This window comes from Neomonachus schauinslandi, chromosome 7 (genome assembly GCF_002201575.2).
Source record: "Neomonachus schauinslandi chromosome 7, ASM220157v2, whole genome shotgun sequence".
Lineage (NCBI taxonomy): Eukaryota > Metazoa > Chordata > Mammalia > Carnivora > Phocidae > Neomonachus > Neomonachus schauinslandi.
This window is the reverse complement of record NC_058409.1, coordinates 48,831,077-48,858,517: the sequence shown is the minus strand read 5'-3', so window position 1 is coordinate 48,858,517 and position 27,441 is coordinate 48,831,077. Positions and strand designations below refer to the sequence as shown.

The window sequence follows — 27,441 nt, the reverse complement described above, 5'->3', positions numbered from 1 at the left end:
CTTTTTCTGGTAAGAGACCAGAAAGAGAGGAGACCGGATGGGAGATATAGAGGTTGGAGGGCTCTTTCATCTCATTGTCCAGGCCAGTGGCTTGGATTCAGAATTTTATTTTTTTTTAAATTTTATTTATTTATTTGTGAGAGAGAGAGAGCACAAGCAGGGGGAGCAGCAGAGGGAGAGGGAGAAGCAGACTCCCTGCTGAGCAGGGAGCCCGATGCGGGGCTCGATCCCAGGACCCTGGGATCATGACCTGAGCTGAAGGCAGATGCTTAACAGACGGAGCCACCCAGGTGTCCCTTGGAGTCAGAATTTTAAAACGAAAAACTAACATGTGACATGTTTTCTCAAGACAGCTGATGTCTGCTCCATTCACACAGCAAAAACGGAGTTTAACTCATGATTCCAGGATCAATCATAGTGCCTGTCAGCCTGATGCTCCGTCCGACCCCACCTCTGAGTGCGTCCTGTGTACCAGGCTCTGTACTGGCACCTGGGGTGCAAAGAGGAGTAAGATATGGTCACTGTCTCCGCAGAGCTCCAGACTGGTGATCAAATGAGCCCACTCAACACACAGACCTTCCTTTCCACTGAGGCTGTTAACCTCCAGCTCCTCTGGAATTCATTCTAAAGGAAGCCTTGCATACTTCGAGGTTGTCACATACCCAGGAATTATGGATGCTTTGTGAAGAAGCTTAGGTAACTTTTTTTAATAATCCTCAAAATCAACAATTAGGAGGGAGGCCCATCATGCAACCAACTTGGTTAATCACATGGAATTTACCCCAGTCTTACAAGGATTTCTTGGGCACCAGGAACCACCCCCCTAGGGACGTGGAATCAAGACCTGAACACGAGCTCTGCCCTTGTCACTTAACAAGCTGTACAGTTTTAGCCAAAATCACTCAAACTATCCGAGTCATGTTTTTGTGTCTGTAAAATGGGGAGATGAATAATGATGAGGCTACAGGTTTATTACCAATGAGTAAACAGATTAATGTCTTTGAAAGCATTTTTATGCAGTAATGACTTGTAAATATTTATTTTGTTACTTCCCTTCATACTTTCACTTCCATTTATTTTGGATAAATTTTGCATAGTGTAACTTTTAGGCTGTGTTTCTTGCTTTATATTCTGATGTTTGTGAATATTTTTATAAAGAGAGGGCAGAAACGAATAGCATCAGTGAGCAATCTTTCAAAACCATATCCATGAGGGACAATGGGTAGAGAGGACACCTCTACTATTTTCTTTTTTATTCTTATTTTATAATTTTTTTAGAGAGAGTAACAGTGAGTGGTGGGGAAGGGCAGAGGGAGATGGAGAGAGAGAATCTCAAGCTGACTCTCCACTGAGCATGGAGCCCGACGCGGGGCTGGATCTCATGACCCTGAGATCATGACCTGAGCTAAAACCAAGAGTTGGATGCTTAACTGACTGAGCCACGCAGGTCCCCCTATTTCTTTTTTAAATGATTATTGTGATTATTTACTTTATGTCGGGTATTGTCCTAAATACTGTATGTATGTTTGTAAAATCTCAGAACATTCTCATTCTCATGACTAACTTATTAGATATGATTGCTTCCATTTTACAAATAGAGAAACTAGGGTTCTGAAAGCCTAGGCAATATTCTCAAGGTCAGAAATCTAGTAAGCAGTTTAACTGGGATGTGAACTTCTGTCTGTCTGACTCCAAAGTACAGGTTTTTAACTATAATTGATTCTGTGTCTGAGGATGATAATAATTATAATAATCTGAAATGGGAAAGGGAAGACTAATAACAATGTCCATTTATTATGTATATAGGAGCGTGAAATGAGATACAGCTTTGAGGGTTGGATAATTGCTATAAATATGTACCTATGGATAGGAAGTTATGAGATACGATCTAAATAAGCAACAAATAGAATAAAATACAGTTGACCCTTGAACAACACAGGGATTAGGGATGGCAACACCCTGTGCAGTTGAAAATCTGTGTAAAATTTCTGACTCTCCCAGAATGTGACAACTAACAGCGTCAGTTAGATTTGCTGCCTCAAAACTAGAATGGCACTTGGCACACAGTAGATGCTTAATACATCGCTAACTTTAAATGAATAAATGAAGAATGAACAAATACGGCTCTTTTTCTTTTTTCTTTTCTTTTTTTTAAGATTTATTTATTTATTTGAGAGATAAAAAGTGTGCGCATAAGCAGGGGAGGGGCAGAGGGAGAGGCAGTCTCCCCATTGAGCATGGAGCCCGACATGGGGCTCGACCCCAGGACCCTGAGATCATGACCTGAGCTGAACCCAGGAGTCAGCCGCCTAACCCACTGAGCCACCCAGATGCCCCTGGCCCTTTTTCTTTTACATCATATATATGGCAGTCTTACCTCACCTAGGAAACTGTGACCTTGTGAGGACAAGATCTATGCCTAGGTTCACCTTTATATCTCTCTAGTTCTTAACATAATACTTGCAATTTGCTTATTGATTGAAATTTTACAGAGATTTTATATACAATGTCTCATTTGTGACCTAACAACTCTTTAAAATAGGTTGGTATTCTTATTCCCAGCTGTCTCAGTCAACTTGGGCTGCTATAACAAAATACCACAGATTAGGTACCTTAAACAAGAGACATTTATTTCTCATGGTCCTGGGGGCTGGCAAATCCAAGAGCAAGGTGTCAGCCAGTTTGGTCCATGGTGAGAGCTTTCTCTCCTGACTTGAAGACAGCCATCTTTTCATCGGGCCTCACATGGTAGAGAGAGGGAGAGAACTCTGGTCCCTTTCTCTTCCTACAAGGATATTAACCTCATCCATGAGGGCTCTACCCTCATGACCTCATCTCACTTAATTACCACGCAAAGGCCCCCATTCCCAATACCATCACATTAGGGTTGGGACTTTGACATGTGAATTTAGGCAGGGGAGACATCAACATTTGGTCCATAACACAATCCACACAAAAGAAATCATAATGCAAGGAAATGTAATGATTTTGCCAAGGTGGGAAAGAATGGATAAATCAGATTTGAAGCCCAATTCTTTGTCCGTAAGTCCAGGACTCTCTTTGAAGGACAACTCTCTCTCCCAGTATAACTACTGAACCAGGAATGAATAAATAGAATACTGAAGCAGGGCTCCCTCCCCTGTGAGTCCAGAGTAGGCAGGACTCTTCCGGAACATAAAAAGCCAGCTCACATGAAGGTACATTTCTACTTTGGGGTTTTGGGTTTTTTTTTTTTAATTTTATTTTTTAAATTAAATATGGTTTCTTAAGTTTGTTTTGTGATAGCCAATCTGTCCTCACACTGCTATCTCCATGCACTACCCCCACCCCCTGCTTTCAGTGGAAGGAATGCAGACTCTGTGAGGTAGAATAATTCCAATAGGCCACATAACGTTAAGATGGGGAGACAGGGTTTGAACCCAGGACAGGTCACCTCCCTGTTTTACCTGCAGGGTTGAGAAAGCACAGTGTGCTCTTCTGTGTGGTCTGCTTGCTCCAACGAGCAGGGGTAAGTATAGCGTTCTCTTCTCCCATAGAAGTGAACAAGATACAAGTCTGAAAATTTAAATCCTTGGTCATTCATTATTCTTAAGTATGTATGCATATAGATATCTATATATATAGTCTATATACATATATACACGTGTGTGTGCGCTTGCATGTGTGCATGTGTTTGAAAAGTCCTTAAAGCCCATGTATTTTTTTCTGGTTTTGATGAGTTCTTTAACCTCCAAATAGTTCTGCAATCTGTCATTAAGCCTCAGAACTCCTGGAACCCTCATATGAAGTTAACCCATATTCCAAACTTAATCAGATTTATCCACCACTAATCTCTGTATCTATTTTTAACAGAAATATCTTATTTGTTATTTTCCCCAGACAGAACATGTCTCCATAACAAGCCACTGCAGCAAATTCTTCATCCTTGTAGATCAGAGTATAAGACCTAGATCTCAACCCAGAGACTGTTTTATCTTTCATTTTTTAGGGTGGACTATAGAAGGAAGGACTGTGTGACTTAGGCATTACAAAGACTAATTCACATTCAAGGCTACATTTAAATTTATATGTCCGTCAATGCATGATTATGCCACTTAATTGGTAATTCCATTCCAGTTCTACCACCCTGGGCCAAAGCAAAGTGAATCACAACAAACAAAAAATCAAAAACTTGCTTTATTTGATGATAGTCCTAAATGTGTAGCATTCTTACAATTCACATGATGAGCTGCTTTTCCCTGGTACCCACTAGACATGAAAAACTTGTGTGTCCCTAGGGTGACCTAAGTTAAGAAACTTCAGAGGGGCCACCGCAAAAGGCTTGTACTAATGATGCAAAGAATGCCAGAACCCTTTGGAACTCTTCACTGGAAGTGGGCCCGTCTTTTAATGCTGACTTGAGAACAGAGAAGAAATGCAAGGCAAACAAAACTAAGATGCCCACCACACTTTCTGCATCTACAATATGAAGGATTTTGGGCTGATGAAGAGAATGATAAGGACCATTTAAGTTGCAACATTCTCTGATGATCTAATTTTCCCCTACATAATATGCTTCTCTGCCAGACCCAATGGTATTTTCACAGAAACTCAAACTACTTTACATGGAGTAGGCTGCTTAATATGATTTCCCTGTGAGTAAAATAAAATAGCTTTTTCGAGGCCTGAAAGGGATTCATAGCATATCAGTACTAGAGCAGTTACTTTTTTCCCTTGGGTTTCTTATTCTGGACTCATGAGCCACAGAGTACAAGACACAGACAGTTGTTTACGCTACTTCCAACTAGCTTCAGAAATTGTCAAGGTCTGTGCAAGAACAATGAAGAGACTAGAGGTATATCACATTTCCAGAAAACCCAGAGTTCCTGAGAAATAATTTTTTCAAACTTTAAGATGTTCTAAAGTAGCTTGTTATTTTAAGCACTGACATGGCAAAGAATCCCTTCCTTTAGCAGATAGCCTTCTAACAGCTTTTCTATTTGGCAAGTTGAAATTTTCCTAAGTTGTATTTATTTAAAGTGAGTACACCTGTGAATAAATAGAGAGCATTAAACTCGGGAGAGGGACAAAAATCTCTGGTGAACCGGCGGTGGCTTGCATTTGCTGCCCCACATCAATGCCATGGGGCTTCCTCATTATCAGTGCATTTAGAAGCTAAGAATCTTTGACATGACATTTCTTAAAAACACATATTTATTGTACCCATTTGTCTATGACTACTTATGGAGTGCTATCATCACAACACCTAAGCAAGTTTAATAAAAAACATTTTAAAAATGAAGAGTCTTCACAAGATTCCTTCTTGAATATAAATAAAAACATAGTGTGGAAAATATCAGCTAAAAAAAAAAAGGATGGCTACAAAAAATTGAGGTGTAGGCCTGTACTCAGAATACAGCTGACTCTTGAACAACGTGGGGGTTGGGGCGCCAATCCTCAGCACAGCTAAAAATCTACATATAACTTTTGACTGTCCAAAAGCTTAAGGACTACCAGTAGCCTTACTGAGGACGTAAATAGTCGATTAGCATGTAATCGAAGGGTCTGGCCGAAACAAGCTGCTTTAAGAAAATAATTTGGGGATGCCACAAAAGAGTCATTTTAGAATGCCAATGAACCTGATAAAATTTTAACCTCCAGCTTTTCCCGAGGGACATTGTGCAAAAGATTCGTATCCAAGTCCCCAGTTTCCACACCTGCAAGAGGATCTGCCGGCAGCATAGGGCTATATCATCAGCATGGCCTTTCACATGACACTTGATCTGATGTGGCCGCTATTTTCTGAGCCAGGGCAGAACCACGCTGTTACAGACTGCATGTGTCCCCTCCAAATTCTTGTGTGGAAACCTACTCCCCGGTGTGCTGGCAGTAGGAGGTGGGGTCTATGAGAGGTGAGCTGGTCACGAGGGTGGAGTCCTCATGAGTGGGATTAGTGCTTTCATAAAAGAGACCCTGGCCCCTTCCTCCATGTGAGGACGGAATGAGGGGACAGCCATCTGTGACCCAGGAAGCAGATGACATCAGACACCCAATCTGCTGGAGCCTTGATGTTCGACCTCCAGCCTCCAGAACAGTGAGAAACAAATGTTTCTCAAAGCCAGAGTCTATTGTAATTTGTGACAGCAGGCTGAACAGATGATGTCACACAGTAGGCCCTGATCCTGCCTAACTGTGCTGATAAGAAGCAATCTGATAAACTTCCCTTACCTTTTAAGGAATGCTAGCATTTTCCCCTCAGCACCTTGTAAGCTCATGGAAATGCCTCTGTCATCTGCTGCTTGGTTTCTCTGAAGCTATTTATAGCTCAGGTTAGGTCCTCCTCCAGGCTACTTTTTTTTTTCTAATTTCTTAAACTGAGTATCAAGTCTCAACTTGTTTGAATTGCTCCCTCCACCATTCCCCATGTGACGGATACTTTAAAGTGGTTAAAGAAAACATTTTACGCACCTGCCTAACATTCAATGAACATGTATATGCAAAACATCTATATGCAAAAAATTTTGGACGTGGAGCATCCAAAAGTTGAATCAGACTCAGACCCAGCTCTCATGTAGTTTCAGCTTACAGGAAAGATGTTTTCAAAAAAGGAAAAAAAAAAAAGGACAGAAGAAAGTGTTCAATGTCACTAGCATAGCAAGTTCAAGGGAAAATGACATTTGGTCTTTCCAGGGAGATCAGGAAGAGTCTCCTGAAAGTCATTTTTTGATTGAGACTTAAAGTATTCTTTTTAAAACAGTTTTATAAGAAACAATATATTTCCTTTTTCTGATGTCACAGCCCCAGCAAGTGGTTTTATACCAAATTTAATGGCAGTGACACACAATGTTTTGTGTGTGGGAGGAGGAAGAAAGAGAAGTAAGCACACAATTCAAAAATACAAAAACAAAAACAAAATCTTGGATAACTTTTAGCATCTGTTCCACTCCTACATTAATAAAATTCACCTGGGAATTCTGAGGAAAAGGAGAACAGAGAACAAGGGCGGGGGGTAAAGAAGGGCATACTGGTGAATAAAAAGCCACAGGGGGAGAAAAAAGCCACAGAGATCCGCCCCCAGGACAGACTTCACTCCCCCTCCCCAAACCAGGAGGACACTGTGCTGGGAAGCTGAAGCTCTTCTGCTGGATTATGTCCCCCAAAAGAAGGCTGCCTGCTGCAGCACCCAGCGGAAGAGTGGGGGAGGGCAGCAGGGAGGGAGCGGCCGGGTGGGGGGCGGGCATAAGGGAAGGAAGCACTTAGCTGAGCAGATGGTGAAGGGTGAAGGAGCTGTATTTGTATATTTAGAGAGATGGACAGGGCTGAGGAGCTTGTAAACTGAAAAGGAAATGTCCTAAACGTCATTATTTTTAAAAAAGAAAGATGTCCTTGCTATCCCTACCCTACACCCAACTTGTTAATAACTTAGTTCTTTTTCTTTTCCTCTTCTTCTTCTTCTTCCTTTTTTTGGGGGGTGCATTTTATTAATACTTTGCTCTTACTTGAGAGAGGTCAGTGATCTCACTGGGCTGAGGCGTGGCATGGACGCACCTGTACCCAGAAGGATGGCCAGAACTTCTGCTGACCCCAGACCCACCCTGCCAGGTAATGCTAGTGCCATTCTGAAGTCTGGCTTGCCATTGTCCCCTGTGCAATAACCCAGGTCGAGGATCCCAGTGCTGTGTATAGCCTGGGACTTTACTTCTAACTCTATGACCTAGAGATCAGGGTCCATAGACATAGAAGGCATGCCATTGCTCAGCGTAATGAAGGAGTCAGGACCCCTAGGGCCTCCAGGCTTGCAAGGTGCTGCATCTGCTGAATTTTGAGGTAGGTTATTGGGATGGCCAAGTGTGCCTTCTTCTGGAACACCAACATCTTTTGGGAAGTTCCTCTGCCTCCACTGGGACCATGGTAAGGAAATGGCACCTACTCCCATGACCCACTGTAGGTTTGTGTGACATCAAATCAGGCCCCACTGAAAGACATGCTGGTTCCCATGGTATTCAGGTCATACGGTTGGAGTGAGAAGTGGCTGGGTCATTCCCACTGGGCTGAGGGTTGGCATTAGAACATGAAATTTGAGGATTTCGTGTGTTAATGCCCATTCCTGGCGTGCTATTCACGGATGGCAAGGTGGGTGTAAGAGTTAGAGGGGAGTTGTCATGTGAGTCAACAGCAGTCTTGATGGTATGATGGTACAAGGAGGCATTGCCAACTTGGATATTCAACACATCATAATGGAGAGCAGGTTTGGGAAAGGACAGGCTCTGGAGGCAAGCTGTACCAGAGAAGACATCTGGATACTCACAGAAGCAGAACAAGCAGAGCAGCAGCAGACCCTAAGATGGGACTATTTAATCAAAGTACCAATGTCTGAGCCCACCATCAGGCCCACCACATACGGTGGAATCTGGAGAAGCTTGAGGTTCCCCAATGGCAAGTTCGGCACTGACGATTGGACTGCACATGGTGGGAGGTTTCAGAGAAATATACGAGCAGAATGCACATGGTGGCTTGCCAGAGATTTATTCATGGGCTTCTGCCTTGGTTGTGTCAAACTGGGGGAGCTGTGTGTAGAAGCTAATGGGGTTTCTAGAAGAACCGACAAGTAGCAATGACTATGACAAAGCTGGCCATTAGCCCTTTGGTGGGTCTGACTGGCTCTCTGAGATTTTGCAAAACGATTATTGCCTCCTGGACCTTGAGACACAGGAGGGAATGGCCCAAGGCCCATGCCTTCCTCCTGCAGGGTACTCACCATATGGCAGGGAAACCATCCTCTGCTAAGCAGGCAGCATCTTGGAGCCACCTGAGTGTAATTCATCATCTCTCCAGGGCACACCAAGCCTCTCATCTTTTAAGGTATCACATCTGTTGGATCTTGTGTTGACATTTAAATTCACATCTCTCTTCATGGCATTAAGGCCCATCCCAAACTCAAAGCCCAACCAGTGCCCATCTGTGGGGCATTGCTTTTAGAAAGTCATCGCTGGTGAAACTTAGAAATGGAAAATGGAAATGTGCACTGAGAGCCTGGGATCATCCTGGTTATCTCCATGCTGGGCCTGATGCCTGCCATGCTTATCCCAGGGAGAAGGCCTGGGCATTCTTTTGCCAAATGCTGTTGAAACCTCTCCACAGACAACTCTGGGGATTTTGGAAGTGCTCCCCTCAGTCTAGACCACCGAAGATGGCTTGGCCAGGAGAGAAGTTTCAGTCATCTAGGATTTTTGACCTATTGTCTGGCCCAATGACTCCAGAAAGACCAGGTCTAGGTGCACAACTGGGGATATCTGTCCCTTCCATTGTTGAGCTTATCATTCCTGCAAATCCAAGGAGGCCTATCTGCCCCCTGGCATGTTGGGGTTGAGGGTAATCGCCCTAGGAACAGAGAATGTGGCATACCAATACTATCAGGAGATGACTCTTCTTGCCCAGGTACCTAGCTTTCATCAGGAGTCATCTGCTATCAGAGGAGAGCCCCCTAGATCAATTTGCATGTCCATGTTAATAAACAGTCATACCTGGGGAGAGTACTGTGGTACTGATTCCTCTACTACTCTTTATAAAAATGCCTCCTGTCATTTCAGCCAAAACTCTTTGCTCAGGAACTATATGATCTGGGTGGTTGGATCCTAGGGGCCCACAAGGGAGTTTGTTGAAGGTAGAACCACTTCAACTGGAGAAAAGGACACATGTCTGTATCCTATAAGGACAAGCAGAGCCCCCACATCTGTCTGGGGCCCAAGTCCCTTACCTAGGCGTTGGTACTGAATCATCATGACCTGTATAAACCGTTATGGTTACTTGGGAGTTCCGTGTAACACCCCAGCATTCTGCATTGTTTGTGCTATGTGAATACTTTCTCATTAGGTAAAAGCATATGCCGGATATTTCTGAGAGTTTGAAAGGAAAGCTACTGATGTTTCAGCTGCTCATGAAACAGTCTATCTGGATTCTCTCCCAGGGTGGGGGGATCTCCACCCAACATTAGTGGAAGGGCTGAAGGGAGAAGGGGGAGGAGATATAGGGATTTTCCAAAGAGCTATTGCCCTGGTAGGAGACAGAGGAAACTGCTTGGTTTGGGGGCATCAAATTTATTTGTCCCAATACCATGTAGGAGCAGTGAAATATAGCTGGCCAGGCTACATTCTACAGAAGGAATCAGTTTGTTTTCTCCCCCAGGCCTGTCCTAGGCCAGGAGACACATGGGAGCAGCTGGTCTGGGGGCTGATGCCAGAATGCAGAGTCATGGGCAGTTGGCATTCAGAGAGGAATTATGGCCCTGGTTGGCTGGAAGTGGGGGCTGTTGTAGGAGAGGTTTTAGATCATTCCAAAGGCAGTTATCTGTGTGTTCAGAGGGGCTTTGGTTCTCTCTCTGTCTTGCTGCTAGGGATGTCCTGGATTTGGAAAGGAGTGGCAGTTTCAACTTCACCCTCAGTGCAGCTTCTGCAGTCTGTAAACATATGTACCATTTGGGCTAACATCCTCTGAGCAGGTGTGGGATTTGGACAAGTCTGACTGTGGGAAAGTCTGGAAGACCTGTGGGTCATGGAATTTGATAGGGTCATCACTGTGCTAAGAATCCTGGGACTTCCTGTGGTCAGCATAATTACTTTCTTTAGTCCTGGGAGCTCTCTGACCAAAGGAGGGGATGAAAATATCTTGCGCCCTTGGCACCATTTCCAGTTCCATTCTTCAGGCCCATGATCTCATCTGACCCAAGGAGTGCTTGAGGGGTATGGCTCCCACTCTTGGAGTCACAAGGAGAAGGGGGAAGGAGACTGGGATTAACTGGCTAGTTTCCATGTTTACTCTGCATAGAGAATTTAGGAACCAGGTGGGGCTTTGCAGAAAGGGACATCACTGTAGGAGGAATGCCCATTACCTCCCACTCTACCTTGAGTTTTGACTCTCTTTCGTGATGCGGAATTTCCCTCTTTAGGGTTACTGGAATGGACCGAACCCCTGAGCTTGCTGTCACAAACAGGAACAGGCTCTCTGAGTTCTTCTCAGATGGCAGCAGAAACAGCTGTGTGATAGTAACCTGATGCTTTCTGTGTGTGTCCCCTCATGCTGGCCACCTGAATGCCTTGTTCCTCTTTGTTCTTCTGTGCACTGAAGTTGGTCTTGCAGCTACACCATTCTCTAGGTAAGCCTCCTGCTGCCAGAGGAGAACCTCGTATCTCGAGGGCACAACAATACAGAGAGCTTGCTGATCCTGGAGCTCAGGGGTCCAGGAACCATTCTCAAAGGCAATCCACACCTTTCAGGACATTCGATTTCTTCTTTTTCTATAATGGGACACAGAAGAACTTTCCAAGATCATCTCCCACTCCCAAACAAAAGTGAAAATCAGGGCGCCTGGGTGGCTCAGTTGGTTAAGCGACTGCCTTCGGCTCAGGTCATGATCCTGGAGTCCCTGGATCGAGTCCCGCATCGGGCTCCCTGCTAGGCAGGGAGTCTGTTTCTCCCTCTGACCCTCCCTCCTCTCTCTCATTCTCTCTCTCTCAAATAAATAAATAAAATCTTTAAAAAAAAATAAAAAAAAGTGAAAATCAGGCTGACATCAGTTAGTTCCATGTTCAGTCTCTGGATGTGGAGTGAGGGCAGGGAAAGGGGAGCTGGCTTTGGTCCATGGCCTAGCCAGCTGCTAGGCTGGGCAGCCCCTCCTCTCCTAGCCCCTGCAGCTCTTAAAGTGTTTTAACCACTGGAAGGGATCATGTAAATGAAGCATATAAGAAATGAGGTTGGGGGCATCTGGGTGACTCAGTCAGTTAAGCATCTGACTCTTGGTTTCAGCTCAGGTCATGATCTCAGTGTCATGAGATCGAGCCCTGCCTCAGTCTCCCCACTCAGCTAGGAGTCTGCTTGAGATTCTCTCCCTCTGTCCCTCCCCCCACTTGCACGAGCTCTGGCACGTGCATGCTCTCTCTCTCTCATTCTATAAAATAAATAAACAAATCTTAAAAAAAAAAAAGAAATGAGCTTGGAGAGGCAAGTTGGGACAAAATTTACAGTGTTTTGGTAGGGAGTGAGGAACTACCAAAGATTACTACTGCACGTGAGAGTGACATGATCATGACTTGGCTTCAGAGTGATTCACTCTCCCATTATTGTTTAAAGGAAAAAGAGATTCTTTTGGATGCAAGCAAGAGAAAACCAAATCAAGATGGCTTCGCTGATAGAGATTATCTCATAACAGGAAGTCCATATCTATAAAGAGAGATTTGATTGTCTTTTACAAAGCAATGGTGATATTTGAAACCAAGGGATTGGCTGAGGGTGTCAAGAGAGGACACAGACAAAACAACAACAAAAAAGTGACCAATAACAGAAGTTCAGAGAACGCCAAAGAGGAAAGCTAGGAGGCAGAAAAAAAATTGAGTCCTTATTATCCAATTTTTTGCCATCTCTATTTTAACACAAGAGTTCACCTCTACCCCCTCAATGATTATTTTTAAATGAAAGTGATTTATTTAAATGAAATGAAAAAGACACTCAGTCTGTCAGGAATATTACATTCTCATTTCAGAAAGCCAGTTTATCCAAGCCTAAGGATAACCACCGGTCCTTCCTCCATAGACAAGCCTTCCAATCCATTTCTAAATAATTTTATTTACTGTTACCAAAAGTAACTAGAATATTCATCCCTAGGGGCCATTTGTCACCTTATGAGAAGTTTCTGCATGTATATAGGGAGCACCTACTGGAATTCATAGAGAAACTGAGTAACCCACAGCACAGTGTCCCACTGAAAACAGGAAAGGTGCTGTTTCACAGATGTGCTACAGTTGTCTGCAGCTAGGCTGGGCACTCAGCCAGAGGCTCAGATATGAATGCCCAAGTCAGGGACAACTCTTCATGTATCTTGGCAGATCATCCTCTAAGACGTGATTATAATCACCATGAGATTCTATTTTGCACAGCAGGATAAAGGGATATGGACTTAATATTACAAAATGAAAAGGCTATTTGCCCTCTTCCATTTTTTTTGAGAGAGAGAGAGAGATAGAGGTGGTGGGGTGAGGAGAGGGAGAGGATGAGAGAGACTCTTAAGCAGGTTCCACACCCAGTGCAAAGCCTGATTCGGAGCTCGATCTCATGACCCTGAGATCATGACCCGAGCCGAAATCAAGAGTCAGACACTTAACCGACTGAGCCACCCAGGTGCCCCACGCCCTCTTTCACTTCCAAGCTAGCTCAGTTAGGACATCACTTCTGTCATTCTTGTGACCACTTGAGGTATATGTGCCAACCCCCAGACAAGGCAGACATCACTCAGCACTCTGCCACCTGTTTCCTCATCAACAGACCAAAATGGCCCCTCACAGGAAACACACACTAATGATTCCAGGGGAACCAAAGGGGATGATGAACCTCTGTAGATGATGAAGTCGATGTTAGGCAACCAGCTCTTGCCAAATGATTCCAAGGTTCACACCTAAGGACTCAACTCCTTGCCCTTGGGCAGATGTGCTTTTGCCACAGAAAATAACGAAAACTATCTAACTTGAATTCAACAGTGCTATATTCTGTAAAATTATATCAGAGCTTTTAATTTAGAAAGGCCAATTGTGTAATTTTTAAATTAATCCCTCAGATACTATACACTTCTTAAGCAGATCTGAATGAATGAAAGAATAAGTAAACATGCACAGACATGTAGCTATAGATAGTTAACGTTTATTAGTTAACTAGTGACCTGGACAGGCTGAGCAGCAATCTTCAAGACTGTAAAGGAAAGCTGCTAATTAACAGAACCTAAAACACCCCATACTCTTCTGGAACAATGTGTCCACAGACATTTGCCTCACAGAGCTAGCTGGTGAGAGTTCCATGATGGCTCTTCCAACCATGTCTTTAAACTGTGCTGTTACAATATGCATACAATTCAATGCATTCAGTAATTAGTTCTCAGCATCTTGTGAACTGAGAACCTATTCCCAGAATGATTTAGTACAGTTTCCTCTAAAGTTCATGCTAAAATAAGAAATAATTAGGCTCAGAAGGGTTTTACGTAAAACCTTGTGCCTCTACTTATCTAAAATGACAGTGTTAATTAGGCTTCTCATAAATTTCCCTGCCACACTTCACTCTGAGGATCACACACCTCAGGTGTTCCCTCAGGGTCTGGCACGGTGCTGAAAACCCATTGAGGTGGGAGCTGCTCTGTCTGGAATTCCTTGAAATACGTTATTCACTTAGAGACACAAGGTTCTTGTATGGCAATGTAGTCAATGGTGGTTTTTGCCCTAACCACATATCCAAGTCAATCTGTTGGGAGTTAAAAAAAAAAAAAAAAAAAATTGGTCTAAGCAGAGATACAGCAAATGCTCTCCATGGACCGGGTGATGGCCTGTGAAATGTCACTAGTGCACGGAGTGATATGTACAGAAGTTGGGAGTAAACACTGAGAAACTGTTATAGCAATCTGATGGAGTAATGTTTTATCCAATAAATTTAATATTTTTTAAATGGGGATTATATTTTATGTGTCACGTTTTTCTGTTTCATTTTCATTATAGTTCATCTTCTGGTAGTTGATTTTTCTTTCTGCTTATAGATCATATTTCCTATTTCTTTGCATACCTGGTAATTTTTTAATTGGATTGTGGAGAGTGTGAATTTCCACTGCTGGGTGCTGGCATTAGTCATATTCCTTTACACAGCAGTCAACTTTGTTCTGAAATACAGGTACGTTACCACAGATCAGTCTGATCTTCTCAAGGTGTGCTTTTGGGCTGCCTCCAAGCAGGTCTCACCTTGTTTGTTTCCCTTCTGTGAAAGGATCATACTCCTAAAAGGACTTTCGTCCAATATCTGAAAACCACTGTTTCATATATTTTGCTGGTTTCCTAATCATTTAAGGTGGAAGGGTAAATCAAGCCCTATTACTTCATTATGGCTAGAAACAGAAGTCCTAGGACTTAACATCCTTCATTTTGGTATCCAGTAATTCACAGATAGGTAATTTTACTGTATTTTATAAAAATATCAATTTATAATGGAAGTGAAGTTAAAAAACGAAACAAAGCAAAACAACCAAGAAACCCAAACAACTCAATTTAAAAATGAGCAAAGGACTCAGATAGACATTTCACAAAAGAAGATCCCCAAATGGCCAATGACCACATGAAAAGATGCTCAAAATCACTGATCATTAGAAAAAGTGCAAATCAAAACCACAATAATATACCTACCTCATACTCACTGGGATGGCTACTATCAAAAACAACACCAAACAGAAGCCCCCAGAAAATAACACATCTTGGCAAGGGAAAAATCAGAACCCGCATCCTCCATCCCTAATGGTGAAGTAGTACAGACTCTATAGAAAACAGTATGGTGGTTCCTCAATTAATGAAAAACAGAATTAGCACATGATCCAACAATTTCACTGGATTGAAAGAACTGAAAGCCGTGACTCAAACAGATACTTGTACACCCATATTCAAAGCAGTATTATTCACAATAGCTAAAAGGTGGAAGCCACACAAGTGTCCACTGATGAATGAATGGATTGAAACGTGTGGTATCCATACAACGTAATGTTATTCAGCTTTCAAAGAGAGGGAATTCTGGCATATGCCACAGCCTGAACGAACCTTGAAGACATCGTGCTAAGTGAAATAAGCCACTCAAGAAAGGACAAATACTGTATGATTCCACTTACATGAGGCACTTAGCATAGTCAAACTGGGGGAGTCAAAAAGTAGAAGTGGGGTGGCCAGGGGCTGGGGGAAGAGGAGAATGGAGAATTATTGTTTAACAGGTACAGTTTCAGTTTGGGCAAATGAAACATGTTCTAGAGATGGTAGTGATAGTTGCACAACAATGTCCTTGAACGTACAGTGAATGTACTTCATGACCCTGAACTGTATACTTACAGATGGCAAAAGGGTAAATTTCAGATGATGTGTATTTTATGCCCAAAAAAGTATATTTAAAAGCAAAACAAAATCAACAGCTACTGGATCTTTTCCCAGGTAGCCTGAGAATCACTTATCTATAGAGGCTGGCGGTAGGAAAAGGCCTAAGTGAGGGGGAGTCTGATGAGCTTTCTACCCACGATCAAAGATGACAAACAAGCCTTTCATGCCACGCAGGGACCACCCAGCCAGGGAAATGGGAAGGTCTAAGGACGTCAGACCTATAGAACCTACCATGGTGGCTATTTTTCTATCATCTGTTTTCCTACTTAATTAGCAGCGAAATCTTTAACAATGGTCTATGTGGTGGGCTTCACGCACAGTGAGGAAAGTAGGATCTGGGAGGCTTATTGTCTTCTGCAGTGAGTCTGGGGGACAGACCTCAAGAAGTTGGGGCGGTAGCAGCTGCTCTGAAGACAGACAAAAGCAATTAAGTCTCTGTGTTCTGAAGGGAGGAAGAAGAACAATACTGGCCCAAGACATATTGTTTATCCTAAAAAGAGAATGTTATTAATAATATGTATAACATGCTCCCATTCCTACATATTAGGAAAATAAATATATACAGGAAATATATATATTAGGAAAGTATATATGTATTTAATAGAAAATATGCTGGAAGGAAATAAACCAAAATATGAACATTGGTTATATCTGTGTAATCAGATCATGGATTATTTTTACTTTCTCTCTGCAAGTTTTTTTCATCACCTGTTGTCTTCACAGTGCGTAGGTAAAACTCTTCTATAATCGGGGCAAGAAAGCAATTTTTATTTAGAAATTAGAGAAGGACTGAAGGGAGATGTTATGTGGCCCAGATCTGAGGTACATTTAATTTTCTTTTTGGAGATTTATGTATAAATTAGTCTATGTTTCATTATTTCTCATTCCACTTTTGTTTTTAACATTAGAGATCTAACCAGCAGTTTGTGCATTAAGGTAACAATGCTTATCGTTTTATGTGCTAGAAATGCATTTCATTCATCTAGGTCAGATAAGATTAGAGTAATTAAGGTCACTAGACTTTGTCATTTAACAAATCCTTAAATCCAACTCTAATCTCATTCATCAATGCCACAAACGAAGGGGTTAATTGCTAACATACAGTGTGTCATACCCACCCAGACACTAATGTTATAATATTAAATGTTATTAATGTATTGCTTTGTATCTTTAGACAAGGGCTGATGTATTCACTACTCTAAGAGTTAGAGATTTATTAGTTCTGAAGAGGTTATCCCTGGGGTAACTCATTATCGCTTGTGCAAGCACAGAATGTTCTGTGACAGGAGAATGTCTAAGATCAAACAACCCAATTAATCAAGATGGGGCATGCATGTGGTGGTTTTGCAATACGAATCCACGCTGTCAACTCTCGAATTGTCACCGTGCCGCCCTGTGGCTGAGGCCATGCCCCCGCTAGCAGGCTAGCCGCCGACGCGGAGAGGGGGATCCTGCTTGCCTGTTGCCACATCAGACTCCTGCTCAGTCGCCTCGCTGCAGCTCTGACTATCATGAGGCTTTACGATTCTCCTGCACCAAACCTTTCACCACTTTAAAAAGGACACAATCGAACTGATTTGAGGCTTAATCCATCTCTCCCTTCCTTGATCCCTCCCTGCCGCCCCCCACCCCCGCCTCGTCTCTCTCTTTTCCTTTCTCCAATTCTGACAAAGGTGCTAAGGAGGAGTTAAAGTTCCTAAAGGGCAGTCTCGAAGGATCAGCCTCCAAATAAATGTGTTATCTCAAAATTTGGAATCCTCTGAGGCCATTAAAAATGATGTCGTAAAAAGTTTTTGCACACACGGGAATGTGTTCACTTCACGCTGTTATTGTGAAAAGAGCGGCTTACGGATGTAACGCTATGAACACAGCAGATGACTCCAATTTTGTAAACTAAAATGATGCGGAGAGTCTCCGTCTATTATAAAAGATGAAAAGGAGTAAAAGACCTAATATCAACATTTGAGGGGGAGAGGAAAGCTTTGCTGGGTTGTGTTTCTTAGTTTGTTTGATGCCTATATATTTTTCTCCATTTTCCAAATATTATAAAGGAGAAATATATCACTTTCTAAAAAAAATTAAAAAAGACTCCCAATAAATTTTACTTTTAGGGTTATTCTCTAAACCAGGGATAGAGCAGAGTCTATTTCTTGCTACCAATTCCAATGCAACAGCAATTTTCCTGTAAATCTTGATCTTGTCATGTTGGCATGAGGCTCAAACAGAAATTGCTCAAACATGCCACCTTTTTCTCAAACTAAAATCTTATATATACCTTGACCCTCTTTATCACAAAATCAGAAAACCCATCCAGAAACGGAGGGGCTGGGGGGGGAGGCATTGTCCAATCAGTTCTGCTTTTTCCTCAAAACTCTACAGGAAGATTTCATAAAGAGGCTGCCTTGGGCCCAGGGGTCACTTCCTTTGGGAATGCTTTCCTCTCTCCTCACCCTGACACCAGGAAGGAAAACAAAACAAAACAAAAACAAACAAACAATAATTGGCATTGTTACTGTGCTCAGAGCTTTGAAAGTACTTTCACACATAGTAAGAAGGATGCAAAGAGAAACTCTTTCCTGAGTAGTCTGATGCCCTGCTGACAGACACGTCCCCTCAGTGAGTACATTGTAACTGGGGTCCCAGGTGGCAGCAGGGGACTCGCAGAGGCATGGGATAAGGGAGCGGACCCTTAGAGCTGATGTCAGCCAGCCCCTATTCTGATCATTTTACATATGGCATGCAGCCCTCGTGGCGACGCCGGGAGGAAGGTAGCATTATCTGTATCGGGGGTCAGCAAACTACAGCGCATGGGCCAAATGTGACCCACAGCTTGTGACTGTGAATAAAGTTGTATTGGAACATAGCTACACCCATTTGTTTACTGTCTGTGGCTGCTTTCCTGCTACAACCACGGCACTGAGTGTAGTTGCAACAGAGGCGATTTTCCTACAATGCCTAAACTAGTATTTGGCCCTTTATAGAACATATTTGTCGACCCCGATCTACTGATACCTATGAAGAAGGCTCAAGGCCCCTGAGCCACTGACTGGCAGGACCAAGACGTAAACATGCATCTATCTTACTTCAAGCCCACATGCTTTTCATTTCTCCAAACCAGAACTTCAAGAGTAAGACCCTAGCTTCCTCTGAAGCATATCATACCAGTGGCACCTTACAAGCTGAGAAAGAGGACACATGGAAAACTGTGCTATTATTTTTAAGACACATTAAGAAACATAGTAACTGTTGGATTCCTTAAGTGAAAGAATACTTCACTGTAAGTTACCTCTTGTTTTTCAACTTTTAACTCTACAATGAAAATTATAAGCCAGAAAATTAAAAAAAAAAACCCTAGTGAAATTTTACAGGCAAAATTGGCATTAGATTTCATTGTATAGCTTTCACAGAAAAAAAAGACCCTAAAAATACATAATGTGTTTCTTTAGTGTGATATGGTACCATCTGTCTGAACTTGCTAGCTTCTTCCCAGCCTAGATAGGAAGGGGTAGGGAAACACGTGCCTAAAGTAAGAGTCTAATCTAGTCTTCGTTTTTAGCATGGCTTTTGTTTTAAATGTCAGTGTCTCTTTCAAAACTCCTTTTGCTAACTTCTTAACCACTCAGTTACCTGGGGCATAGCAGACACTTTCTGTAGGGGCTTGATGGAAGAAACTACTAACTCTTACTTGCTCACACTACCTTACCCACTGGTAACACAAAGGTACGAGGCATGAAAAACAGAGACCAGAGAAGGGTGGGATGCTGGCTCCATTCCCTCTGGCAGCAGCAAATGTAGGAAAGGGAGCATCTCCCCAAGACCTCATCTTTCTTAGAGTCCAGCAGCTGAGTGGAGGAAAAGTAAGGAAAATCCTAGAGGACTGTCCTTGGCATGTCCTCACATGTGGTGGGAAGGATCTGGTTCATCTTGTTTCTTCCTGAGGATCCCCAAGGAGTATGTCATGACTCTGGGAAAAGGCAATTCCTCCAATGTTTACAAGAATGCATGGAGATTCAACCATCTTCTGGGAGCAGCTAGCAGGGGCAGAATGAATATAGAGGGTGTCAAGTGATATCCTTAGCATGGAAAAAGAAAGGAGGGAGATGAAAACAAGGGGGTGGAAGTAAGAAGAGTAAAATAATCTGAAGCCTATAAAATCTTAAATGAGAGTTCTCAGAGGAAGCTACTATCATACAAGGAAAATGGCCTCAGTTGCCATTCTAACTATACATTAAGGAAGAGTCAGTACAAGAACTAAATGGAAAGAGGTTCCCTTCGATGTCCTTTTAAAAAGCTATACCAACGGGCGCCTGGGTGGCTCAGTTGGTTAAGCAACTGCCTTCGGCTTCAGGTCATGATCCTGGAGTCCCGGGATCGAGTCCCGCATCGGGCTCCCTGCTCAGCAGGGAGTCTGCTTCTCCCTCTGACCTTCCTCCTTCTCATTCTCTCTCTCTCAAATAAATAAATAAAATCTTTAAAAAAAAAAAAAAGCTTATACCAAAGTATAACTGACATACATTAAACTTTCCATATTTAAAACAGAGTTTGATAGCTCTGATGTATGTTTACATGGATGGAATCAGCACCACAACCAGGATGGTGAACATATCCATCACCAGCAGAAGCTGATTCATACCTGTCTGTAAACTCTCCTTCCCAATTCTTCACTCCCACCTCCAGGCGACCATCCACCTGGCAGACTGTTAGTCTGCATTTTCTAAATGTTAACGTAAAGGAACATACCATTTTTATCTGGCTTTTTACACCCAGCATATTTTGAGATTCATCCATATTATATTTTATAATGTAGCTTTATGCCTTTTTATTGCTGAGTAATATTCCAGCACACAGATAAGCCACAGTTCACTTATCTGTTTACCTACTAATGGGCATTTCAGTCATTTCTAGTTTTGGCTATGATCACTTAACACTTAAATCTCTGTAGGACGTGCTTTCATCTCTCTTGGGTAAACATGAGTTGAGAGGACGGAGCATACAGTACATGTTTGTTTAAATTTCAAAGAAACCATTAAACTTTTCCAAAGCAGTTGCACCACTTTACATTCCTACCAGTAGTGCATGAGATTCCAGTTGCTTCAAATCCTTACCAACCCTTTGTATGGTTACTCTTTTTAATTTTAGTCATTCTAATAGGTGTGTACTGGTATTGTCTTATGTTTTCAATTTACATTTCCCTAGTGACAAATGATGCTGAATATCTTTTTCATGTACTTATGCGCCCTCTGTATACCTTCTTCGGTGAAGGGTCTGTTCAGATCTTTTGCCCACTGTTTAGCTAGGTCTTTCGTTTTCTTATTATTGAGTTTGGTGAGTGCTTTAAGTATTCTGCATATAAGTCCTTTATCAGATATAGATTTGCACATATTTTCTCCCAGTGTGTGACTTGTTTTTCACTATTTTAACAGTGACTTCCAAGAGCATAAGTTTTTCATTTTAATGAAATCCAACTTACCAGTTTCTTTTAAGCACCGTGTTTTGGTGTCACAGCTAAGCAATCTCTGACTAACTCAAAGTCACAAGGGTTTCTACTTGTGTTTTCTTCTAGAAGTTTTATAATTTTAGGTTTTGTGGTTAAGTCTGTGATCCATTTTGAGTTTCTGTTTGTATATGGTGTGAGTTGTGGATTGAATTTATTTATTTCTTTGTATATGAATATCCAATTTTTGAAAAGGCTACTCTTTACACTAAATTGCCATTAAACTTTGTCAAAAATCAGCTGTCCATGTATATGGTGGATCTATTTCCATGCTCTCTGTCCTGTTCCATTGATCTGCATTTGTCAATCTATACCAATAACTCAGCACTTTGATTACCATAGCTTTATATTAAGTTTTTTTTTTTCAAAGATTTTATTTATTTATTTATTAGAGAGCGAGTGAGAGAGAAACAGCATGAGAGGGGGGAGGGTCAGAGGGAGAAGCAGGCTCCCCGCCAAGCCCGGAGCCCGATGTGGGGCTCGATCCCAGGACTCCGGGATCATGACCTGAGCCGAAGGCAGTCGCTCAACCGACTGCGAGCCACCCAGGCGCCCCGCTTTATATTAAGTCTTAAAATGTGATTGTTAGTCTCCCAACTTTGTGCTTTTTGTCAAAGTTGTTTTGTCTATGTTACATCCTTTGCATTTACATGTGAGTTTTTTTAGTATAGCTGACACACAATGTTACATTAGCTTCACGTGTAACCTAGTGATTCGACAACTTTATGTTATGCTATGCTCGCCCCAAGTATAACTACCATCTGTCACCATATAACGCTATTACAATACTATCAACTATATTCTCTGTGCTGTACCTTTCATCCCCATGACTTATTCTATAACTGGAAGCCTGTATCTCTCACTCTCCTTCACCCATTTTGCCTATCCCCCCCATTTCCCTCCCCTCTGGCAATCATCAGATTGTTCTCTGTATTTATAGGTCTGATTCTGCTTTTCATTTGTTTGCTTATTCATTTGTTTTGTTTTTTAGATTCCACATATAAGTGAAATCATATGGTATTTGTTTTTCTCTGACTGACTTACTTCACTAAGCATAATACCCTCTAGGTCCATCCACATTGTCATAAATGGCAAGATCTCATCCTTTTTTATGGCCAAGTAATAGTGCATTGTATGTATGTATGTGTGTGTGTGTATATATATATATATATATATACCTCCGTGTGTTTCACCATTGAAATGGTTTAATATATATATATATATATATATATATATATCCCACATCTTCTTTATCCATTTATCTATCGATAGGACTTGGGCTACTTCCACATCTTGGCTATTGCAAATAATGCTGCCCTAAACATAGGGGTGCATATATCTTTTCTTCAAATTAGTGTTTTTGTTTCTTTTGGGTAAATTGCCCAATAGTGAAATTACTGGGTCATATGGCATTTCTATTTTTAACATTTTGAGAAACCTCCATACTGCTTTCCATAGTGGCTACACCAATTTACCCTCCCATCAACAGTGCACAAGGGTTCCCACTTCTCCACATCCTCACCAATGCTTGCTATTTCTTGTCTTTTTGATTCTAGCCATTCTGACAGGTGTAAGCTAGTATTTCACTGTGGTTTTGATTTCCCTAATGATTGGTGACGTTGAGCCTCTTTTCATGTGTCTATTGGCCATCTGTATGTCTTCCTTAGAAAAATGTCTATTCAGGTCCTCCGACAATTTTTAAATCAGACTATTTGGGGGTTTTTTTGGTTTTTTTTGGGTGTTGTGTTGCATAAATTCTTCATACATTCTGCATATTAAACCCTTATCAGATACATTATTTGTAAATATCTTCTCCCATTCATTAGGTTGCCTTTTCACTTTGTTGATGGTTTCCTTCATAGTGCAGAAGCTTTTTATTTTGGTGTAATCCCAGTAGCTTGTTTTTGCTTTTGTTTCCCTTGCCTGAGAAGACATCTATAAAAATGTTGCTATGGCCAATGTCAAAGAAATTACTGCCTGTGTTCTCTTCCAGGAGTTTTATGGCTTCAGGTCTCACATTTAGGTCTTTAATCCATTTTGAATTTATTTTTGTGTATGGTGTATGAAGTGGTCTAGTTTCATTCTTTTGCATGTGGCTATCTAGTTTTTCCAACACCATTAATTAGAGACTGTATTTTTCCCATTGTATATTCTTGCCTCCTATGTCATAAATTAATTGATTATAAAAGCATGGGTTTATTTCTAGGCTCTCTTTTTGGTATATGTGAATTTTAGATTTAGCTTGCTAACTACGGAGCTTTTGATTAGGATTGCATTGCATCTACAGATCAATTTAGGAACAACTGGTATCTTAACAATACTGAGTAGTTGACTCATGAATGTGATGTATCTATCCATCTACTTAAGTGTTCTTTAATTCTCTCAGCATAGTGTTACAGTTTTCAGTATGCAGCTCTTTCTCATCTTTTGTCAGATTTATCCCTAAATATTTCATTTTTTGGTGCTATTTATTGAAATGTTTTACTTAAATTTCTGATTGTTCCTTGCTAGTGTATGGAAATAGAATAGAATGTTTTATATTGATCTTGTATCCTGCCAGCTTTCTTCCTTTTTTTTAAAGATTTTATTTCTTTATTTGAGAGTGAGCAAGCGAGAGAGCATGAGCAGGGAGAGGAGCAGAGGGAGAAGCAGACCCCCTGCTGAGCAGGGAGCCCAAAGTGGGGCTCAGATCCTGGGACTCCAAGATCATGACCTGAGCCGAAGGCAGACACCTAACCAACTGAGCCACCCAGGCACCCCAGATCCCGCAACCTTTCTAAACTTGTTAGTCCTAATAGCTTTTATTTTTGTTTGGATTCTGTCTGCTTTTCTAGATAGTTTCTCATGTTGTCTGCGAATATTGACAGTTTCCTTCTTCCTTTATAACCTGGATGACTTAGTCAATCATTCATTCATTCATTCATGCATTCATTCACTGATTTCTGGTCTTACTGCACTGTTTAGAACCTCCAGTAAAATGTGGAATGGAATGATGAACAGACATCCTTGATGTTTTCCTGATCTTATTCCTATAGATTATCTTTAAAAGCACTTTTTAAAGTAGAAAGAAGGAAAATGCAAGAAGCAGGCTAATACCATTCAAGTAAAAAGTGAAGAGGGAAAAAAAGACTAGGGCAAAGGAAGAACCAGCAGATGGGGGCTGGGTTTAAGCAGATTCTGTGGACAGGTCAGGCAGTGTTTCAGTCTTGGGAGAATCTGATTAGGTAAACAGCATTTGTAATCTCCATAGCTAGACATCAGTGCAGGCAAGCTGGAAGACAGATGACCACAACCTGACACCCCTAGTGATCAGGGATTTGTCCCTCCCATGCACTCTGTACCATAATAGTGGAAAGCACATTTTAATACTCACGGTAATAATTTATTTATCAGCCTGTAAGACTGAAAATATGCCTCAAGTGAAATATCCTTCATTACAATCTCTAGGTTGCTAGGATCTGACCCAACTTGTGGACATTATTAAGTAAAAACACACCCAAAAGAAAGCAAACTTATCCAAGCCCCCAAAGCAGCATGAACTTATTTCTTACTCAACAAAGCTTGATTATTGATTGGCTTTTCCCAGTGTTTTGTATGATAGCACCCCATGAAAAACAAGTTGAGTTTAAAATAATTCTGCTTGGAGCTGAATAACAATTTCTCAAAACAGAGGCAAAGCCTCATGTTCTCTGCTGGGATTTTGCTGTATGCATCTCTTTGTATTATGATATGTGAATTCAATCATCATTTACATTCATATATTCAAGTCTGGTAAGAAAAAGAGCACTCAACCAGGAGTCAGGAGCTTTGTATTCTAAGTTCATCAGACTTTTTAAAAAATATATATGGAACAAATACGGAGAGGCACACTTGCGCATCAGGAAAGAACACGGGAGTCTCTTGAGTTAGGAGAGAGACAGTGACTCTAAGAAGGGGTCACAGCTATTTGGAAGAGTCACCGAAGTGAGATCTGAGAGCTAGAGCAGGGCCCAGGAACCTGGGCTCTACAGTAGGAGAGACCTAGGTTTCCATCCTGGCCCTAGCACTTCCTTGTTGGGTTCAATTAGTTCTTCAATTCTCTTGCATTTGCTTCTCATTCTTTAAATTGGGATTATGGCAGTGCCTGCCACACAGGGTTTTTGTGTGGCTTAAATGATGCCATGAAAATGTGAAAACTCTTCATAAATATTCCTGGAATATAAAAGTATAGTCTGATAGCATTATGACGGAGATGACTTCATTCACTTGACAAATATTTATTGAGCACCCACTATGTGCCAGCACTGTTCCGGGCAGTTAGGATACATTAGTGATCAAAACAGAGGAAAAAACCTCTGCCTTCATGGTGCTTCTAGTCTGGGGGTGATAGACAGTGAACATAACAAATAAATAAGACAGTATGATTAAAACTGTAATGTATTCAAAAGAAAAGTAAAGCAAGTAAGGTGTTATGGGGGTAGGGAGTGCTGGAGAGGCTGTTATCATAATAAATGGGATGGTCAGGGCAAGCCTCATTGAGAAGGTAACATTTGAGAAAAGATCGAGTGGGAGAAGTGTAGGGAGTCAGCGTGTAGGGAGAGCATTTTAGGCAGAGGGAACAGCAGGGCAAGGCCCTAAGACAGTGTCATGTCTGGAGTGTTTAAAGAACAAGGATTTCGGGGGGGTGAGGGAGGCCTGTAAGGGATGAGGTTATGAGCCGGGTTATTAGCGCTCTGGGGGCCTGATGAGGACGTGGGTTTTTACTCTCAGTGAAATAGGAAGCCACTGGAAAGTCTGGCAGAGAGGAGTAACTTGATCTAATTTATGTCTGAAAGGCTCCCCTGGCTGTGAATTAAGGCTAGAATCACAAGGGTGCCAGTCGGAAGACCAGTGCAGTAAAAAAAGGGAGGTGATGTTCACGCAGATGCACAGTAGTAACAGGAGAAGTGATGAACAGTATTTTGAAGATAGAAGCATGAGGATATTTGGAAGAACTGGATGTAGAGTGAAAGAGAAAGTGAAGAATCAGGATGACATTGAGGTTTTCAGCCTGAGTAATGGGAAGGCTGGACCTGCCATCACGGAGACAGAACACAGGCTTTAGGGGTCGGATCAGGAGTTCAACTTGAGGCATCTTACATTTGAGACGTCTGTTAGCCATGAGTATCCATTTTTGTGATGCTCAAATGAAATAAAGTACGTAATTTGGACAAATTACCTAAGAATGTAGAAACAGATGGGGTAGGTTGTTCAGAGAGAATTGGCCTGCAGGGAATTCACCTTCAGGCCAAAAAACATGAGGTCACTACTTTAATCTTGTTGTCTATTAACCTGCTTTCTCTGTCTACTGTCCCTGTTTACACTTAAAAGCACTTAAATGTTATATGAAGTTACAGGACTCCCAACTCTTCTATTTTGCCTGTTACGTTTCATCTAAAATGTGTATTCCAACCTTATTTCCAAATATGAAAGATGCAAGAGTAAAGTTTGGCTGTCATCTGGCTGGTGACAATGGGAAACCTGGACCACTTGACAGCTTACCAGCCCCACCCCCCCAGCTTCAAGCCATCACTACAAATACCATCGCATAGTTGCCTTACACCTGGACTGAGCCAGGCACAATATAAAAACACCATTTCCTTTCTTCTACCCTCTCCCCATACCTTGTTGCTCTTTAAACACTCCCCATGCTTCCTCTTGCCATACTCCCTACATGTACTATGCTGGGTCTATCATGGGACAGGGTCCCACTGAGCCATCTTGTGGAGAGGCCTACCATGCGCCATGTTCTAGAGATGACATGCAGATGCTCATCGAGAAGGAAGCACTGCACAGCATATTAGATGAGGCAAACCCATTCTCTCAGCCACACAAGTTATCTGAAAAGGTGACCAATAGTCAGTTTCCTGACTACTACTGAGGACTTCCAATCTGGGCAAGGGGAAGTAGTGATGGTGATCTTTGTGGCACTTTCCCACAGCAGAGCTGATAACAAACTGCTGCTGAGCCTGGTTCTCTTGGAGGCGGCAGATGTTTGTGTTCGTGATTCCTATC

At 41.9% G+C, this 27,441-nt stretch overlaps 1 pseudogene; it reads right to left on the bottom strand.

Annotated features, from left to right (window-relative positions):
* Positions 1-7,693: 7,693 nt before the first annotated feature.
* LOC110591264 lies at positions 7,694-27,173 on the bottom strand (annotated as a pseudogene).
* Between the last annotated feature and the right edge of the window lie 268 nt (positions 27,174-27,441).